This window comes from Sapajus apella, unplaced genomic scaffold (genome assembly GCF_009761245.1).
Source record: "Sapajus apella isolate SASKATOON/1434 unplaced genomic scaffold, GSC_monkey_1.0 scaffold131, whole genome shotgun sequence".
NCBI classification, from domain to species: Eukaryota; Metazoa; Chordata; class Mammalia; order Primates; family Cebidae; genus Sapajus; species Sapajus apella.
In genome coordinates, this window is record NW_022437071.1 from 2,538,590 (window position 1) to 2,560,865 (window position 22,276).

Sequence of the window (22,276 nt, forward strand, 5' to 3'; positions counted from 1 at the left end):
GAGCAATGGCAGCAACCGCAAGTCTAGTCTGGGAAGCTGACAAATTAACTGTGGGGCAAAACTCAACCCTCACGGCTCCTCATGCCATTGAGACATTGCTGCACAGTGACTGGAAAATGGGTGTCTAATGTCCACATATTGCAATACCAAAGCCTGCTGTTAAATCAGCCACGTTTAACTCTCTCCCACAAGGTGTTTAAATCCAGCCACTCTTCTACCTGATCCAGACCTGACCACAGCAGTCCATGACTGCCAGGAACTGTTGGAAACCGTAGGCTGGCCGCCCGGCCCTCCAGGATGCCCCGCTGCTGGAGGCAGACGCTAGCGTGTTCGGGGATGGCAGCGGATTCCTTGAACAGGGAGTGTGAAAGGCCGCGGTGGCTGTCACCCCAGAAACAGACATTGTGTGGGCCCAGGCCCTGCCGGCCGGAACTTCAGCACAAAAGGCTAAGTTAATTGCTCCCACTCAGGCCCTGCGACGGGGTAAGAATAAACGCGTCAACATTTACACTGACAGCAGGTATGCCTTTGCAACTGTACATGTTCATGAAGCTATTTGCCAAGAGCACGGGCTTCTCACCTCAGCTGGAAAAGCTATCAAAAACAAGGAGGAAATCCTGGCCCTGCTTGGGGCCGTTTGGCTCCCCCTGCAGGTGGCTGTAATCCACTACAAAGGACATCAAAAGGAAAATACGGCCATTGCCAGAGGGACCCAAAAGGCGAACTCCGCTGCCAGAGAGGCAGCCAAACTTCTGGCCACTTCTATAACTCTATTACCGGCTGTATCTTTCCCACAGCCTGATTCACCCGATCGTCCAGTCTACTCTCCAGAAAAAGAAAAGCAAGCATCGGATCTTCAGGTCAGTAAAACCTGGGACGAATGGTGGGTTCTCCTGAATTCAAGAATTTTCCTGCCCCAGACCCTTGGAAAGGACTTGGTCCATCGGCTCCATGCTTCCACTTATCTAGGTGGAATAAAACTGGCCCAGCTTTTGCGAAGCCGGTTTAAAATACCCCATCTTCAAGACTTGACTAACCTTGCAGCCTCCAGATGCATGGCATGTGTGCAGGTAAATGCCAAACAAGGCCCAAAACCTAAACTGGGCCACCGTCTTCGAGGATGCAGCCCAGGAGAAAGACAGGAAATAAACTTCACAGAAATAAAGCCACACTAGGAGGGATATAAGTATCTCCTGGTGATGGTGAACGCTTTCTCTGGATGGACTGAGTCATTTGCCACCAGAGATGAGACTGCCTCTATGGTGGTTAAATTCTTGCTCATTGAGATCATCCCTCAACATGGGCTGCTATTTGCCATAGGGTCTGATAATGGGCCAGCCTTCACCTGTCCATAGCTCAATCAGTCAGCAAGGCATTGAACATTCAATGGAAGCTCCATTGTACCTATTTGCCCGAGAGCTCTGGACAGGTAAAATGCGTGAATTGGACCTTAAAAAGTACTATTACAAAATCAATCTTGGAAACCGGTGAGGGTTGAACAAAGCTCCTTCCTTTGGCCCTCCTTAGAGTAAGGTGCATTCCATACAAAACAGAGTTCTCTCTTCTTGAAATCATGTATGGCAGGGTACCTCCTATGCTACCCAGGTTAAAGGATGACCATTTGGCAGAAATATCCCAGGCAAATCTCCTACAGTACTTGCAACCTCTCCAACAGGTTCAGGACATCATTCAGCCACTCGTTTGCGGAGTACGCCCAAATCCAGTTCCTGATCTGGCTGGGCCCTGCCACCCTTTCCAACATGGTGACCTGGTGTATGTCAGAAAGTTCCAGAAAGGACTCACCCCTGCCCGGAAAGGGCCTCATACCATCATCCTCACTGCCCCGACAGCCCTGAAGGTTGACAGCATTCCTGCTTGAATCCCCCACTCCCGCATCAAGAAGGCCAGTAAACATCAAGAAGAAACATAGTCTGGCTCAGGTCCCTTAAAGCTGTGCCTAGGTCGGGTAGAACCCCCCAATAATTCCTATTATCCTCTTCTCTGTCTGTGTTTTCTCCAATCATACCCTCTGCCCCCATCTACTCTTTTCTACTCACTGATTTCAGAAATGGGTGCATGCTCACAAATACTTCCTGGGAAGAAGGTACTTCCAACCAGATCCTTCTTAAATTTGATATGTGTACTTTGTTCTCAAATTCTTACTCCCCAAGTTGGGATTTAATACATGAGAAAAAGCTCTGCCTTCCCCTCAGTGGTCTCCAACCTTGATGAAGGATTTGGACACAGGAACACAGGATGTGGAGAATCAGGCGAGGCTGAACAAAGGCTCCAGTCAATTGACTTCTACCTGTGTCTAGGAGACCGTAAAGATGTTGAATGTCAACAAAGTTAAGAATTCTTCTGCCCTTACTGGTCTTGTGCTACCCTGGCAACCTATCTTGGAGGACCCACCCCATTCTCTGCTCTCTCCATCACCCATGGGTCTCGCCCTTGGCGGTGTTATAAGGGGAACTGCAACCCTATTGTCTTAACCATCCATGGCTCCAATTTAGCTCATTGGTATTACGGCATGTCCTGGGGATTTAGATTGTATATGACAGGTTTGACCTTTGATCCATGTTCACCATCCAAAAGAAACTTCTAGTCCCCTGTTGCCTACCCAAACAAATCAGTTCCCTAACTGATCTGGGTGACCCCATGTTTCGCCTACACCCTAATCAAGTCAGTTTGGTCAGTTCACCCAAATCAGCTAGCTCAGCAGCCCCATTGCCAGTCCCAGCTCCCCCATCCCAGCTTCAAAGCGAGCATCTCCAACCCAGCCTAATGTCCACACAAAATGGAGTGCATCTCCTCCTTAGTAACACCCAGCCTCAATTGGCTCAAGATTGCTCGCTGTGCCTGAAGGCAAAACCCCCATATTTTATTGGAGTAGGAGTTGCAGCTCCTCTCACCTCTGGTCCTCTGACCTGTTGAATGCTCCTCCGTTCCCTTACACTGGGGTTGTGGCTGGAAACATCACCTGCCTAACCAGCAGTGGGTATAAACTATGCAATTCTCCTTTTCAGGTTACCTGTAACCAGTCTCTACTCATCACCTTAAACACTTCAATCTCCTACCAGGCACCCAACAATACTTGGCTCGCCCGCACCTCAGGCCTCACCTGCTGCATCAATGGGACTGAACCTGGACCTGTTCTATGTGTGTTGGTTCATGTGCTTCCCCAGGTCTACGTGTACGCCTGGCTGGAAGGATGGCATCTCCTTGCTCCTCTGGGATTACACCCCAGGTTTCGTCGAGGTGTCCCCTTCATTGTGCTCATCCTAGCCAGTCTTAGCATAGCTGGATCAGTGGCCATTGGCACTGCATCCCTGGTCTCGGGGAAACTGGACTAACATCCTTAAATCAACAAGTAGATTCTGATTTAAGAAACGTCCAGTCTGCCATAAAGATGTTACATGCCCAAGTGGAATCCTTAACTGAGGTAGTTCTCCAAAATCTCTGAGGATTAGATCTAGTATTCCTCTCCCAAGGAGGTTTATGTACAGCACTGGGAGAAAGCTGTTGTTTTTTGCTAACACTGCAGTCATAAAGGATATCCTCCAAAAGGCCCAAGACGATTTAGACAGATGCCAACAAGAATGAGAGAATGCCTCATGGTTCCAAAGCATGTTAAACTGGAGCCCATGGTTCACTACCTTAGTAACTGGACTAGTGGGACCACTTCTCCTTCTCCTGTTAGGCTTAATCTTTGGACCCTGCCTATTAAACTGGCTCCTTAGTTTTATAAGGCAGCACATAAATTCTGTTAAACTCATTTATCTCAGGAGCACCTATAACCCCATTGTTGTAACTGAGGAGTCAATGCTTTGACTCCCCAAAAACACAAGTGGGGCATGTAATAACCTACCCTGGGCTAGCATCACTGACTCCATCTTAGCTGTTAACTCCAACCTGGCTTCCCCCTCCTTACCGCAGCCCCTTTGGGTGCATGGCTGGGTCATGCTGCACTTACAAGCATTGAAACCTCTGTTCTTAACACTTGTAACCATTGTACCACATCCTGTTTGGCATACCTCCCCCCTGCTATTAAAAGAAAATGTTTCCCTTTAATCATTGTGTAAAAAACACAAATTGCACCTGTTTCCCTTGAATCATTAAATTGTATGAAAGCCACCTGTGCCTGCAGCCCCTTCCTCTAGCCTTCTTTTCTGTTTCTGGAAAATTCCACTTCAGCTAGGCACTACCCTCCCCTAGCTAAATTATGGTATAAAAGATAATCAAGCCTCTACCTCGGGGCCGAAAAAATTTTAAGCATTAGCCATTTCTTGGTTGCTGGCTAATTAATAAAGGACTCTTAATTTAAAATTTAAAGCATGGTGTGTTCCTTCTAACTCACTTGGTTGTTACAATAAATGTGGATTTAAGAAAATATGAGAAGGAAAAATTATATGTATCCAAGTCTAAGGTGACCTCTATACCACAGACTAAATCTATCCACCAACCCACTGAAATAGCACCTGCTCTGGAGGGTCTAATTTCACTTTCAGCAGCATTACTCAGAGAACAAACAGAAAAACCTAACAAGTTCACTAAATGTGGACTTCATCAATCAGCTAGCAAACACAGCCATGTCTGAAACAAGTCGACGATTATGTCTATTGGGTCAGAAAGCAGAAAATCAAATATAAAGCATGTCTGGATTTCTTCAAAAGTAGCATGTTGTTTGAAGCCAACAGAACTTTTCTTAAGTATTCTTTCTCCTTGCAAAACATTTTATGAATATTTTAATTGTGGACAACCCTACAATTTTAAAGGAATTTATTTTTTATTTATTTATTTATTTTTTTGAGACAGAGTCTCGCTCCATCGCCAGGCGCCAGGCTGCAGTGCAGTGGCGCAAACTTGGCTCACTGCAACCTCCGCCTCCCAGGTTCAAGCAATTCTCCTGCCTCACCCTCCGGAGTAGCTGGGACTATGGGCGCGCGCCACCACGCCTAGCTAGTTTTTGTAGTTTTAGTAGAGACAAGATTTCACCATGTCGGCCAGTATGGTCTCAATCTCTTGACCTTGTGATCTGCCTGCCTTGGCCTCCTAAAGTGCTGGGATTACAGGAATTTGGTTTTTAAAAAAATGTCACTTACAACAAAAGTAAAGTATAAAATACAAATGACGGAGGGAGCAGAAGTAAGTAAAAAGTTTTTTTTTTTTAATTTAAACCCTTCAAAATTAATTCTTACCTCATGTAACTATGACAAATGAGAAACCTTAGAAGAGAGATACAGAAGGAGACCAGTAGGTGAGACTGCACATGGAGAGACAGTTACATCTTCAGAAAGCAGAGCTCTTGGACCATTCTCACTCTGTCCTCATACTTCCCAGCTTCGGTACTTTATGCAAGCATGCACCTTATTCCTAGCACATTTCCACAGATTTCCTCCACTCTTTAAAGAGGCTTGGAGATCTCCATGAAGAGAGCTGGGGATTGGTGGGGGGGGGGCATCTATTCACTCGCCACCATTGGGCAATAGGGTTAAATAAACTTGTTTTACTGCAATCGCCAAGGTTGCAAGTAAACCAAATCGAAGAATAAGCATATGAAAATACTGCATGAATAAATGTGGTAAAGAAAGACTACTAAATGCACAGTTAGTGAAAAGTTTCCAAAGCATTATATTTGTGTAAACTCCAGGGGTATGCAAAAGCTGGAAACTGTGCATAACTCATATGCACAGTTAGTGAAAAATTTCCAAAGCATTATATTTGTATACAACTTTATAATTTTAATTTTAACCACATGATAACCTTAATTTTTAGATTTTCAAGTAAAGACCCTGCTGGGTCGCCAGGGTTCTATGTACTAGAACAAAATCTGACAGTAGAGTGGGTCATCCAACAAGGTCACGTAGAGCAGCCTGAAGACCGACCACCTAGCATCACTTTGTAGCTCACGGTGTAATTCTCACTGTAGACTTCTATCTCATTCAAAACTGAGCATTTGGGGCAGAAAATTTTCAGGGTATTATGTAATATCCTTTTTGGACTGGCCCATCCCAAGCTTTACTGTACTCAGCTGGATTTTAAAAAATGCACATTAACATAAATTGAGAGAGTTAAGAGATAAAGTCAGATTTCTTTGGTTTTAGGTGGAGGGTCTATTTTATATCTATCACCAGTACGAAGAAAAATGCCAAGAGGGGAAGTGCTTCTTATTTTCAGTAGAGGAAGCAAGCCTGTAGCCTTGTTCATTGCACACTTGCTGTGTGACGGTAGGCAAGTCATTTTCCATCTCCAGCTTTAGTGTGTCCTTACGAAGTGTGGTTGGTAATAAAACCTCCTTCTGGGATTGTTTCAAGAATGTAATCAGATAATGCTTGTGAAAGCACTTTGCGAACCCTAAAGTGCTCTACAAATATAAGGGCTAAACAATTGGAAAGCTGCCTCTGGGTGGTTCCTTCTCAAATATGCCCAGTCATTAACATTTTAGTGGTGAAAAAAAAGACTGCTAATATTCCCCATTGGCACTTTTCTACTGCAGAAGTAAGTAATCTAAGTAGAAATAGCACTTTTTTTCCTCAAGATTCAACAAAGCTAGTTTCATTTTAATTGAAAAAATTGTAGCACATCAACATTTTTATTTTCCCTGAATTGACTCTTGGGAAATGCATATATGCTCACCCCTTGTCTAATGGAAAACTCTGAAAGTCAGAGTAGCCTATCCTGGCCTTGACATTACACCTCTCTGTGGACCTTGGACAAATTTCTGTTCTTACTATCATTACTTCAGTACAACAAGTATGTATATGGCCCCTAGTGTATGCCAAGCTCTGTGTTAGGCTCAGCCTGAGATATTGAAAAAGGAGCAAAAGTCCCCAACAGCTAAGAAATTTACAATTGAATATGTTTTTAGTCTCCCAAGCAGAAATGATAATCACTGTGCTACCCACCTCCCAGATTTGCTGTGAGGTTAAAAGACAGCACAGGAGAGTGCTTTGCAAAATTCAAAAGTGGTACCTAAATGCAACATGATATTGTTACCAAACATAAAATTATAAACATCATATAGATAGTTAAAGACACTTGAGAGAGGTGGAGAAGGGATTAATATGTATAAAGCTTCTGCTCCATACCGAGAGATGTACGTGTATTACTTTACCTAGGCAGCAAACTGGTTAGGTGGATATTAATCACTGCTTTTGACCAATGGGGAACATAATAGTTAAAACAATCTGGTTAAAAACTCAGAGCCACTATTCAAACCATAGTCTGATTGCAAAAGACTCTACAGAAACCCTTTATATAGATTTTCATATGGCTTAGAAATCCATATATATTTCACCAGTAAATAAAGAGTCCCTAAAACTTAACAAGCAGCAACTTCAGTTGCAGAAATAGATAAGAACATATGTTTAACTTATTTTTTAAAATAATAAAGAAGGAAAGAAACAAAACGAACTAATGTAATTAATACAGCAACACAAGAAATCAAAAAAAGGTACCATTATCTTTTCTAATTCCCTTAACAATGCTCATGCCCAAAACAATTTTTGTTTAAAAGCAAAACTAATGTTGTTTTCTGAATCCTTAAGTAGTTAGAATGGGTGGAAAGCTGCACAGCCCAGCACTCACATGGTTAAAAGAATCACTTGAGAGGGCTCCGTGAAATCGAAATTTCTGTAAGGCTTTCTGTGTGGATTAGCATACCAAGCAAACTACAAAAGGTAGCTTAATGCCTAGATATATTAAAATCAAGAGCTTAGCTTCTAATATCCTCTCTCCAATCAGGTATGGATTTACAAAACATTTTACTCTTGTTGTTATTTTTCCTAGCTGAAACTCACAACTAAATCCATCGGCGTAAAAGATTGCTGAGTTATATCGGTATGATTTTCAAAATTTATTTTCAACCTATAAAGCAGAATAAGATAAACTCCAGGGGTATGCAAAAGCTGGAAACTGCTTAGAAGCAGCTAATAGGGCACATATAAATCGAGCTGCCTGGAATTATAAATATGTAATAACTGTTTAGAAAAAAAAATTAATGATTGAATTGCTTGCTGACCTAAATGGATATGAATTAACACTTCTCTCTCACAGCAGGAAGATAACTGCTAATATTTATCTAGCATCTACTAAATGCTAGACCTGTGTCAAATGCTTTTCATACATTATTTCATTTACTTCCCACAAAACAACTCTATGAAGCAAATAATACTTTATGTTCTAGCCAGATGATGGAACTTCCAGATGATAGAATTGAGATTTAGAATTTAAATAATGGTCCAAGAGTGCACAGCTAATAAGCAACAGAGCCAGGATTGAACTCACTCTGTCTCTTTCCACTACCCTAACCCATGTCAGATGGCATCGAGGATCCCACCTCTTCTCTGTGTGCCATTTGCAAATATAAAAACAGTTTGGAAGGCAATGAAACGAATTCCAAGTATAGGTTCATTCACTGATTTAACAAATGATTATTAAGTACCTATTCTCTGTCAAGCCTAGTGGTGAAAAGCACAATCCTGTCGGAAATAGATATGGGTCTTGCTCTCATGGGGTTGACAGCACAGATTATTCTAGGCTTTGAGACTGAGCCTTTCCCAAACAATCCAAAATTGAGAAGAAACTCCTCATAAATTAAGACTCTATGTAGTGAGTCAGATATGCCTGCTCTATTGATTGCTGACTGGTGACACATGCTGAGCAGTAAATATACTTTATAGATGAGCGTCATCTATAAAATAGATAATAAAAATGGCATGATCTACTTCAACATAGTAGTGTAAAGAATAAATAACATAATACATGCGAAATGTATTATCACAAACATTCAAAGATAGATGCATACATCTGTGTATATATACATACATAAAAAGATAATCATTCTGCTTTTCAAGTAGAAGACACTGCATATTTGCCGTATCAAAATAACTATTAACCAAGTGCAGTGGCTTATGCCTGTAAACCCAGCATTTTGCAAGGCAATGCAGGTGGATCCCTTGAGCCCAGGAGTTTAAGATCAGCTTGGGCAACATGACAAGACCCTATAAAATATTTTTAATAAATTAGCATGGTATGATGGCATGCCCTTGTTGCCCCAGCTACTTGGGAGGCCGAGGTTGGAGGATTGCTTGAGCCTAGGAGTTTGAGGTTACAGTTAATTATGACTATGCCACTGCATTCCAGCCTGGCCAACAGAGCAAGATCCTATCTGAAATAAAGAAAAATAATAATTATGTGACTTGACGGCAACAGTTGCTACAATATTGGGAAGTTATGACGTTCCTGCTAATGTAGACACATAAATAATACACAGGAAAAGTGATTGCAGAAAAAAGTGTTATTCATAATTTTAATAATTTGATAATACAGTATTGAGGCAACTTGTGGCTTCACAAAGCATAACTCAGGCTTTCCTACCTTGCGGTTTCCTATTTAGCGAGCAAACCCAAGTCCTTCCCCCAAACACTGGGCAATAAGAGCACCAAGTTAACATGAAGCTTTAACAAAGAGATGCTCATTGCCAGGCACTGTGCTGGACAATGAAGACAGAATGGTGCAGGAGAGGCCAGGCACGGTGGCTCAGCCTGTAATCGCAGCAGTTTGGGAGGTGAGGCAGGTGGATCATGAGATCAAGAGATCGAGACCATCCTGGCCAATATGGTGAAACCCCATCTCTGCTAAAAAATACAAAAGTTAGCTGGGCATGGTGGCGTGCACCTGTAGTCCTAGCTACTCTGGAGGCTAAGGCAGGAGAATAGCTTGAACTCCGGAGGTGGATGTTGCAGTGAGCGGAGATCACACCGTTACACTGCAGCTTGAGTGACAGAGAGAGACTCCATCTAAAACCAAACCAAAACAAAACAAAAAAACAATGGTGCATAAGAGAGGAGCCAAGTTCTCAGGGAACTTGTAGTCTACTGAAAGATGCAGAAAATAGACAAACACTGCTCACTGTGGCAACGTGTGAAAGCAAGATGATTGGGGGCACAATGGGAATACAGATTCCGAGCACAAATTCATCCTCTTGTTTAAGAAACCCATAAACTGAGGACTGGGGCATAAAAAGGCAATTTCCTGGTAAAGGAGAGTACTTGTTGGTATGAGAATGGAGAGAACGGTGCAAACACGTGGAAACAAAAGCAAGTGGAAAACACTAGTAACCAGAACCCAGTTCATGACTGCTAGCATAGGACATGCAGAGGGTAAATTAGAGAAAAAAACTTAACTGGAGCAAACTAAAAATGGATTTTCTTTGCAGCAAAATCTGTAACTGGAGACCTTAATGAGAGAGAAGTACTTTGGGAATAAAGACTCTCTTTTTTTTGTTTTGTTTTGTTTTGAGACAGAGTCTCACTCCTCACCAGGCACCAGGCTGGAGTGCAGTGGCCGCGACCCCGGCTCACCGCAGCCTCTGCCTCCCGGGTTCAAGCAATTCTCCTGCCTCAGCCTCCCGAGTAGCTGGGACTACAGGCGCGTGCTACCACGTCCTGCTAATTTTTTTGTATTTTTAGTAGAGACGGGATTTCACTATGTTGACCAGGATGATCTCGATCTCTTGATCTCGTGATCGGCCCGCATCGGCCTCCCAAAGTGCTGGGATTACAGGCGTGAGCCACCGCGCCCGGCCAAAGACTTTTGATTGTATTAAGGAATGTGGAATTTCTTCTCAGAGCACAGTGACTGATATAAAGAAGCTTTGACTTTGATTTTGATTTTGGAGCCAGACAAGGGAAGTCACCCCCCATCTGCTCTTTAGCTATACCCTGGTGGCTTCTGGGTGGACAATGGGTTGGTAGTTTAATCAGGAGGCTAATTAGGAGGATGATAAAATCAATAAGCTGAGCTTTTGCTGAGTTACTCTAGACTCATGACTGAAAGTAACTGAGCACCATACATGTACACCATGAGCAGAGTAAATAGTATGCCAAAGAAAGTAAATGCTAATTGAAAAGCCGAATGTGTCCTGAGCAGGATGAGGAGGGGTCTTGGAGGTGAATAAAATTGTCATACTTCCAGGTTTGATTAAAGTATTCTCAACATCCCCCTCAAACTTCCAAACCACCAACCCCTCTTTCAACCCTTAAGAGCTCTTAATTATTCTTTTTGTTCAGATTGGGGGAAAAAGTGTGATTGCTGCATTTTCAGCAAGGGAAATATGCAAGGACCCTCTATGGAATGCAGAAGTCCAATCGGGTACATCTTTTACATAGTGGGTCAGGGAAGAGTCTCATCTGACTGAGAATTCCCTTGCAGCTTTGAGTCCTGTCCTTGTCATTGCATCCATAACACTCTGATTATCTCCTCTCTGCACACATTACTGCTTTAGAGCAAGGCACTTTTTGTCTCCTACAGGAAGATAGATTTATTCCTTTCAGTGGAATCATCATATTGAACAGCTGGTCACTGCTTCTCACTGTCTCATTCCTCACACATTTCTGCTTTATCAGTCACAAGTCCCATGACTAAACACTGTGAAAACCAGAGGAAATGTGTTATCAAAGCAACAATACTGATGAACAAAACATACAAACCCTCTGGATATAAGTGACAAATCCAACATCGTTCTGTTCTTTTCTAAAAGAAGTCCTAAAAACGAAAGTCTTTAGGCTGATATAAATGCTCATATTTGAATGATGTATTTTGTATTTTCATGTTTTGACAGCCATCTCTCTGACTTAGTTTGTGACCAAAAACATGCGTGACTAGGGAGATCAATTATGCAGCCAGAGCATGGAAGTTAAATAGACTATTCAAATTTACAGAGCAATTTAGTAATTACTGAGGCAAGTCTTCAGGTTCCGAGGATGAATTGCCAACTTGTAGATCAGGTTTAAAGGCTCTGAACTGGTCCCTTGATTAAACCACAGAGTAGAATCCACAAGAACCTTTATTTACGGTCAAAATTCCATATGTAAGTCCTGTAATCATCCAGGAGGTTCTAACTGCCTGCCACGTAGAGAGAGATCATGGCTTTGCAGATGGCATTGCAGTAAAGAAAGGGTTTAATAGACACAAGGTCAGCCATACCACGCTGGAGACAGACTTAGTACTCACATGATCTCATCTGAAGTTTCTAGGTTAGGGGTTTTTCAAAGGCATTTTGGGGGAAGGGGTGGGGTGACTAGGCTCGCTGCTGACTGGTTGGGGTAGAGATGAAATCTTGGGATTTCAAAGCTGTCTTCCTGCATGCTTAATCACTTCTGGATAGGATCACAAGTGCTAGGTTGGTGGGCCCAGGTGGGTCCAGGTGGAGCCACTGGTGTCAGACATGGAAAAAATCTGCAAAAATGTCTCAAAAGGCCCACCCACAACAGTGGTGTTATTTACAGGGGTAATTGGTGATGTTGCAAGTCTTATAACATCCGGAATAATAGCTGACAATCATTTATATCTGTGCATTGGCAGGATGCAGGCTCTACCCCTAACCCCAGCCTGATGACCTCCATTAGCTTTACAAAAGTGATCTACTTTTAAAGGAGACCTATTATCGTTTAAACTATAGCCTAAGTGTCTTCCCAAGTTAGCTTGGCCCAGTAGCCCAGGAATAATTAAGGGACAGCCAAGATGATGAGTTAGTTCAGATCTCTTTCACTGATATAATTTTTGCAAAGGCACTTTCATTCCCACCACTATCCCTTCTATCATCTGTGGGTTTTTTATTGATATTAGGTTAACAAAATCAAAAACAACTGTAGCATAATGATTAACACCGAAATAACAACAACAGCAACAGTGATAATAGCAAGGTGATTCAGCCTGCAGGCTGCAGGCTGTCAATCACATGCCTATTTATATCCTAGCCCAATGCTCTTTTATTTTTTCTTGAGATAGAGTCTTGCTCTGTCTTCCAGGCTGGAGTGCAGTGGCATGATCTGGGCTCACTGCAACGTTCACCTCCCGTGTTCAAGTGATTTCCCTACCTCAGCCTCTCCCAAGTAGCTGGGACTACAGGCACACACCAACATGCCTGGCATATTTTTGTATTTTGGGTATAAATGGGGTTTTACCATGATGGCCAGGCTGGTCTCAAACTTCTGACTTCAAGTGATTTGCCTGCCTCAGCCTCACAAAGTGCTGGGATTACAGGTGTGAGCCGCTATACCTGGTAGGGCCCCTAAGTTCTTTGACTGTATGAGCTTAGGCAAGTTACTTACCCTCTGCCCCTTTTTAAAAACAAAAGTAATAAATAACTATCTGATGTAGTTTGGATATTTGTTTCCACCCAAATCTCATGTTGAATTATAATCCCAATGCTGGAGATGGAGCTTGGAGGGAGGTGTTTGGATCAGGGGAGTGGATTTCTCATCAGTGGGTTGGGCCATTCTCTTGATGAGAAATGAGCTCTCACTCTGAGTTCTCATGAGATCTGGTGTGTCACCTCTCCCAAACTCTTTTTCTTGCTCACATTCTTGTCATGTGATATGGCTGTTCCCACTTTGGCTTCCATTATGATTGGAAGCTTCCTGGGGCCTCTACAGAAGCAGATGCTGCTATGTTATCTGTACAGTCTACAGAACCATAAGCCAATTAAACCTATTTCATTATAAATTACCGAGTCTCAGGTATTTCCATATAGCAATGCAAGAACTGCCTAAACCACTGTTCTTTATATATATGTACAGAAAGAGAGAGAGAGACTCGGGTATTTCCATACAGCGATAGCAATGCAAGAACTGCCTAATACACTCTTTCATATGTATATATATACACATATATATGTAGATACCCATATATATATACACACATATACACACACACACACACACACACACATATATATATATCGAGAGAGAGAGAGAGAGAGGAGAGGAGAGCATTGGGGCTAGGATATAAATAGGCAGTGTGATCCACAGCCTGCAGCCATAACCACTTTGCTACAGTCACTCTATTATCACTGTTGCTATTGTTCTTATTTCAATATTAATCATCATGCTACAGCTCATATATATATATGAGAGAATTATAATACCATCTAATAGAGATTTATTATAAGAATTAAAAAATATATATTTAAGTACTTAAAATGATCTGGCATATAAATATTCGATAAATGTCACCTACAATCACTATTTTAAAGTATATATGTATATGTGATATAATTAAGATATAATTAGTATTAGTATTGTCACCATTATCACTATCATAACTACTTTGTGGCTCACAATAGTCCTGTGAGGCATGTGGGGAATAAAGCTCTATAGTTCCTCAGCTATTACAGAACTAAGTGAGAATTTAAACCAAATATGTCTAATACCAATATCTAGTAGGTCTTGTGTGTTAGTTTCCTAATGTTGCCCCTGTAACAAATTACCATAAATTTGGTAGCTCAAACAACACAAATATATTATTTTACAGTTCTGTGGGTTAGAAGTCTAGGGCGGGTCTCATCAGGCTAAAGCCAAAGATTGTCAGGTCTGCGTTCCTTCCTGCTTCTTGGAGAGAATCTATTTTCTTGCTCATGCTAATTCTTGGCAAAACTCAGTTCCTTATGGCTGTCAGACTGAGATCCCTGTTTTCTTATTGGCTGTTCGCTCAGGGCCACTCCCAACTTCTGAAGACCAACCGTATCCTTTTCTCATGGCTTCCTTCTTTCATCATCAAAATGAGCAATGGTGGAGGTCAAATTCCTCTCTTGTCTCAAATGTCTCTTGTCTATTCCCTGTCACATCTCTCTCATCAACCCTTCGGCCCCCCCTCCTCATATACTTCTAATGTGATTACATTAGGCCATCCCAGATAATACAAGAGAATCTCCATATTTGAAAGCCCATGACCTCAATTCCCTCTTCCAAGTTCCTTTGGCCATGTAATGGAACATGTTTATGTGTTCCAGAGATGAAGGCCTGTTAATATAATTTGGCTCTGTGTCCCCAGCTAAATCTCATGTTGAATTGCAATCTCGCATGTTGGAGGTGGGGCCTGGTTGGTGTGAGATGATTAGGCCAGGGTGGTTTCTGATGGTTTAGCACCATCTCCTTAGTGCTGTCTTGTGATGGAGATCTGATTGGTTAAAGGTATGTGGCACCTCTCCCTTTTGCTCTCTTTCTCCTGCTCCAGACATGTAGGACATACCCGTTTCCCTTTTGCCATAATAGCAATTTTCCTGAGGCCTCTCAGCCACGTTTCCTGTATAGCCTGTGGAACTGTGAGTTGATTAAACCTCTTTTCTTTATAAATTACCTAGTCTCAAGTAGCTCTTTGTAGCAACATGTGAATGAACTAATACATCTGCGTGTCTTTTGTAGGCCACCATTCTCCCTGCCACATTGCAGCACCTCTGATTTGTCTGAGGACCAGCTGGAATCACAGCAATGAAGCTACTAGTGACAGAAAAGAAGAATGAGTGTTATAAATAAGAGTGTAAAATTAATCAAGCTTTCTAAAAGGCAAAACTGATTGCATACTAACCCACAGGGGAAGGGGGTAGTCGATGGCGAAAGAATATGGGTAAAACAGGTCAATTTGTTTTTAACAGCTTTATTGAGGTATAATTGTTACACTAAGAACTCCACATATTTAAAGTGTACAATTTGATGACTTTGGACATATACAAACACCTATGATACCATCACCACAATCAAGGTAAAAGACATATCGCATACCTCCCAAACTTTTCTTGTGTCTTTTTGTTTCTTCTGTTTGTACGGTTTTCGTGATGTTTTTGTGTGGGGGAGTGTGGAAAGAACACTTAACATAATGCTGTGGTTTGAATGTTTGTGTACTCCCCCAAATACATGCTGAAACTTACTCCCCAGTGCAACAGTATTAAGAGGTGGGGCCATTAGGAAGTAAATAGGCCATGAGGGCTCTGCCTTCATTAATGGGATTAGTAACCTAATGAAAGGGCAAGAGGGAATTAGGCAGGCCCTTTAGTGTTGTGTATTCTGTCACATAAGGACACAGTGTTAGTCCCCTATGGAGTATGTAGCAACAAGTTGCCACCTTGGAAACAGAGAACACGTCCTTACCAGACACCAAACCCACTGATGCCTCGACCTGAATTTCCCAATTTCCAGAACTGTAAGAAACAAATTTCTATTGCTTATAAGTTACCCAGTGTCAGGTATTTTGTTATAGCAGCACCAATGGACAAAGACACATGCATTCTACTATTAATAAATGTTGACATGCACAGTACTGTATAGGGACTACACTGTAAAGCAGATCTACAATAACTAGTCAGAGAAACTAAACAAACTACACATTTTTAAAGTGATAAGTAGAAAAAAGTAAAAAAAAATCTGAAAGAAGATATGGGTAAATACTAGTATGACATTGCTAAGTAAGTTATTAGTTTAAAAGAAAAAAATTGTAAAGAAAGGTTTATAAATTTCACCACATAAAATTTGTGTATGAAAGGCATTATAAAAGGACAAATAACAAACAAGAGTATGTATAAGGTGATTAATGCCCCAAATTTATTAATGTTTTCTACAAATCTAAAAGATTAAAAACTCCAATACACACAGGAACAAAGGGCAATAAACAGGCAACTCATTAAATGAAGAAGTATTGGTGGTTAGTAAATATGTAAAGAACAATTCTATCAAATCACATACACACAGAATATTTTTCAACTAGCAAATTTAGCAAAGATAGAAATTGCCTACTTAGGAAGTTTTTCCTGGCAATATACTTTCTAAAGATTTATCCCAAGGAAAGAAACAGAAAAATGCCTAAAAAGATATGTGTAAGGACATAAATACATGACATAGATGCAGATATGAATAAAGATACAGAGCATTATTTATTTAAAATAGCAAAAAAATGAAGAAAAAAGTACATAACCAAAATTATTCCCTGTTTATCCTGAATGTCTTATATAATCATTTTAAAAATGTTTTTGGACAAGCATGTGAACACATTGTGGTATTAAAAACAAACAAATTGTGACATTAAAAACAAATAATGAAATTGATTCAAAGTATTTTGAAGAGAAAATAAAGATCAAAATGTTGAGATTTTCCTAGGAAGAGAGATTCGAAAAGTCGTTTGAGAAAGGCATTCAATCCATAGTGAACCATGTAGAAACCTGCCTTAAAACCTTTTGGAAGAAGGCAAGGTACAAATATAGAACTGTTTGGGGAGAGAATAAACTACTATAAAGGCTAAAACACAAATGTGAAGTAAGCACATAAATACATCTGGTTTCACAGACATTAGGGCAAACATGGAATTTAGAAAAATACTATCATGAATTGAGTTAGATTTAGTCATTAATTTTCATTTAATGAGTCAGAACTAGCCATAATTTCTCATTTAATGAGTAAGATTTATGGTACTATATAAGCTTGAAAATATTAGTAATTAATAGAAATTGGCTTGGTAAAGACATATGATCACTCATTTAAAGGCAATTCGATATTGGAAATGAGGCATGATTACTCTACATCCAGCAGAAATTTATAACACTAAATTGATAGTCACATTAAACTATAGGAAGAGAATGTAAATTTCACTCACGGTTCACACTACGAGTAATGAATAATCAACTGGGAAATAATTGTAGCCATAAAGCATAATTATTCATGCACTTTGCCTACCAGGGCAGCTTTGCACAATATTATCATAAGATTGATCAGAAATGGGGAAATGGTCCTATCCCATTGGCATCTTCTATTTACCACTTCAATAAATTTGTCATTTGTTTTCTTTCTCATACAATTGACTCATTTTAGATCTGCTTTACAGCATAGTCCCTTTAGGTAATACAGTACCAGAATACTAGTCAACACCAAAGAAAGACACAAGACCATGCATGATCAGCTACCAAAATACAAAATATATAAGGTACATAAATTAAAGAGTGTATGTTTGTTTTGCTTCAGGATATTTACCTAGAAAGAATGGGGCTCCAATTTTCAGAGACATTAAACAGAAAGGCATTTTCCCTGTGTAAAAAAATATATGTTTTTATTATTATTGCCTTCCTCTAAGAAAACTTTCACTTTCTCAATTACTCCTCTTCTAAAAATCCATTTAACAAAACCTTTTAATTGCATTTCAAAAAAGTTATTGCCAGTAACTTGCCATTTGGATATTGTATATATGCTACCACATGACATGCTATGTGTGAATCCCCATATCCTGGGGCAAATTTATGTTTTTCAAGCCTTAAAGCAAGAGTTCTGCAGTTTGGAGGAAACAGGATACTACTTTGAAGAAGAGAATTGATTAGAAAAATTCTGCATTTTCTTAGTGTTTCCTTTTCCCCCTAGAGTAACATTTAAGGGAAGTCAGGAGCCCTATCCTATCGGCCCTTAGACATGTATTCCATGAAAATTCCTTAGGGAAATCCAATGAATGGAAAAGACAAATTTTCCTCACAGTCTAGAAATATGACATTTTCTGAAAAGACATAATAAAAATGTTTATTAAAGATTTAATTATAAGCTGGAAATTTCATAGGTTGACCCAAATTTAGAGCTCTTTGTTAGGATCTTCAAATGAATCTCTAATTAAAGCCCTACGATGTAATTGAGCCTGGGTCTAGCATCACTATGGAATATACCACTAAAAGGTTGAAGGAAGAAAATGAAGAAGTGATACCCCACAAACATGTGGAAATACATTTTTAAGCTACGTTTAAGACACAGGAATGTCTACGAGTGTTAATGAATTCCTATTCACCATTTTGTGCTGCCAGTTACAACGTCAGCACTCTTCCCCATCTGTTTGCTGTAGTGCAGCCATCCATACTCAGCCTGCAAAACAGATTTGTCACATTTTCTCCATATTCAAAGGCTTAGATACTGGTAGGAGGCAGCATTCATAATAATGCACTCTCTCATGAATTCACACTAATAACTAGAAAACCAATACAAATTGCAGAATTAGAGAGATTAAAGAGAATGCAGCGACATACAATAAGCAAATCAGCCCTACTTCATCAAGCCAATGTTCATTGCTGTACAATAACAAAGATAATTGAAGACTGCACTGGAAGGAGGCCTAACAATCTAATAAATACTTGGCTGTGATTTACCTGCCAATCAGAAACTGAGACATGACAAGTTCTGAGGCAGACGATGTCTGATTTGAGCAGTGGCTTTATTGTTTATTTATTTCAAATTTGGCTTAGAGGGCTATATTAGAGTTAAAAAAAATTTTTTTTGAAAGAGGGACCAATTAGGCTCTGTGAATTTAGTGTAAGCTCCCAACACGTCTTAAATTTACTTTGTTGGTTTCTCTGTAATCAATATATTGCTTTTATAATTTTTAATAGTAAAAAGTAATGAAAATCAAAGCAACAAAATTGTTGAAGTTTTCCACTCATGGAATGGGCTGTCAACCCTTTCTAATAATGGACTTACTAGTTGTGTGCCCTTGAGCTTCAGTTTTCTCTGTATTTTGTATATTCTGCTGTAAAACTGAACAATAGTACCTACCTTGTAGGATTTTTGTCAGGATTGAATGCACTGTGGGTTCCTTCAGCAGCAAATGAAGATCGGACATGTAGGGTCAGTGATATCTCCTAGTATTTTTTTAAATGAGTCTGTATGAATGAGAACTTTTATTCTGGATTAAAGCAAGAAGGAAAAGCGTGGCTCACAATCACTAGAGGCAGAAGAAGTCAAGGTGGAGAAGCAGAAAACACTAATAAAGTCCATTCTGCAGTCACCTCAAATTATATAAAAGAGTTGCAAAGAAGATGAGGGAGCATTTTGACAAGGGACAGCCAGAGACTAGACGTGCAGTCAGCTACACTTCAAAACTCAAGAGATGCAGTGGTAGGAAGAACTAAGCCCCTCCCATTTCTTTATCCAATGAAGTGGCAGAGCGAGGCCAGAGTGTTAAGCAGACCAGAAGCATCAGCAGTGCCAACCACGTTGGACAGAGAGACGAGTACCTCAAGACAAGACAAGACAATCCATGAGCTGCAGTGGCCATAGGGAGATATTTTTCGAAAGATTTTTGAGTAATAAATGTCCATGAGATGCTAACACAAAAGAATATAAGTAAAATTTTCTGAAGCACATGAGAACAACCTATTAGAAATTCTACAGAAAATGGAAGGGCTTGGCAGGAAAGTGGAGAGGGCTGCAAGAAAGTTCTGAGGAGACACTGAAATCTGAAGCTTAATGTATTTTGTACCTGAAGTTCACAATGTCTGGGTCATTTTAGTTACATGCTTCCTATATTTTTGTTTTTATTTTCTTAACTAAAGACAAGCTACTGAGAATAGATGAATGTCTCAAAAGTTTTGTATTTTTCCACATTAGGCAGCACTACGCTAGGCACAGTTTAACTGTTTAATACATTATTGTCTTTCATAGTGCATAAGCCAATGGAATTGATCAATAAATAAATAAAGGGAGAATATATTTGAGAACAAAATGACAAACAAAACATGAATAAATCACCAAGAACAGATGGCATCCAACCAAATGTTTATAAAGCAGTCAGAGGACACTGGAATGCTCCCTAAATGTTTAATCTTTCATTAGGTTTGGAGACTGCACCAAACCGTTGGCTCATTGCCATCTTGTTTTTCAAAAAGACTTGGAAAGTGACCTTGGAATTGAGCTGATGCTTCAGAGTTAGAAATTAGCAAATTATATGGTAGATATTAGTAACGAAATAATTAGTTTTGTTTTTAAAAAGGTAAAATGGGTCAAAGAATGAAATTAAATTTAACTGAATGATACTTATATTTTGATGAACGAGGGACAACAAGGAAACCAATGGGAATAATTTATGTCAGCTTTTAGAAAGTCTTGGGAAAGTTCCAGGTCATAAATTCACCAGAAAATTGGAGAAAATGCTTACTCATGAAGAGGAAACTGAATTTGAGAATACAGAGATAGAACTATCTTGCTTTTCTTTATTTAAATGATGACATTAAAGTATGTCAGAGATGATGACAGCTATATATAATATCTTCATAACTGATTTCAAAAAGCAAGCAAACAATTTTATATAATGAGACTTCATCACATAGAGAAAAGAGAGAAGGAACACTCTGGGTAGAGGAGACAACATGCACAAAGAATTCAGAGACCCAACTCCTGGGTCTTATCAGGGAACTGCCTCACCTCAGATAAGGAAAAAAATGGCAAGAGTGAAGTCTACACAAAGTCACATGAGCCCTCACTTAAAAGTATGACTCCATCCTTTAGGCAGCTAGGAACTATTATAGTATTGCTAGCACAATGTGTATGTGACCCTGTTAGACTTGTTCTTAAGAAAATGATGTTGGAAATAGAATACAAAAAGAAGTTGGAGGAAATGGAGATGTAGAAAGAGATTAGCAACCTAACTAGAAGGTGAAAGTGACAAGTTTTTGGTAAATTTTCAGGTAGTTATAAAGAAGAGTCAAAGATGAATCTGGCTGGATGAATGGGAAGTCTGGTGTGAGGAAGTAAAATTTTTTTGTATAGGACCTCGAGGGCACAGGCAGCAAAAGCAAAAATAGACAAATAAGATGGCATCAGTGTAAAAGGCTTCTGCATAGCAAATGAAACATTAATAAAGAGAAAACCTATAGAATGGAAGAAAATATCTGCAAACTATACATCTGATAAGGAGTCAAGATTCAAAATTTATAAGGAACTCAGACAACTCAATAGCAAAAACACAAATATCTCAGCTAAAAATGGGCAAAAGACGTGAACAGACGCCTCTCAAAAGAAAACACACAAATGGCCAATAGGTCCTTGAAAAAATATTCAGCATCATTAATTGCTAAGGAAATGCAAATTATAACTGCAATAAGGCATCACCACAAACCTAGCAGAATGGCTATTATCAAAAAGTTGTAAGATAATAAGTGTTGGTAAGGATGCAAAAACAAAGGGAATTCTTGTCCATTGTTGGTGAGCATATAAATTATTACAGCTACAATGGAAGATGATATGGGAGGTTCCTCAGAAACCTAAAAATATAACTACCATGTGATTAAGTAACCCCATTTCTGGGCATATAGCCAAAGAAGTTGAAATCATTATGTTGGAGAATATCTGTATTCTTATGCATATTGCAGTATTATTCACAATAGCCAAGCACTGGAATCAAACTGTGACCACCAATGCATAAATGGATAAAGAAAAGGTGGCATATATACAAAATGGAATAAAATTCAACCTTTAAAAAGAAGTACTTTTGAGTTCAGTAGAAAAACCTGAAGGATATTAGGCTAAGTGAAGTAAGCCAGGCCCAGGAAATAAAATGCTGCATGATCTCACTTATATGTGGAACCTTAAAAAGTTAAATTCATAGAAGCAGAGAACAGAATTATGGTTACAAGAGCCTAGGGTGAGGAGGAGGAATGGGGACTTGTTGGTCAAAGTCTCTAAAGTTTCAGATAGACGGGAGG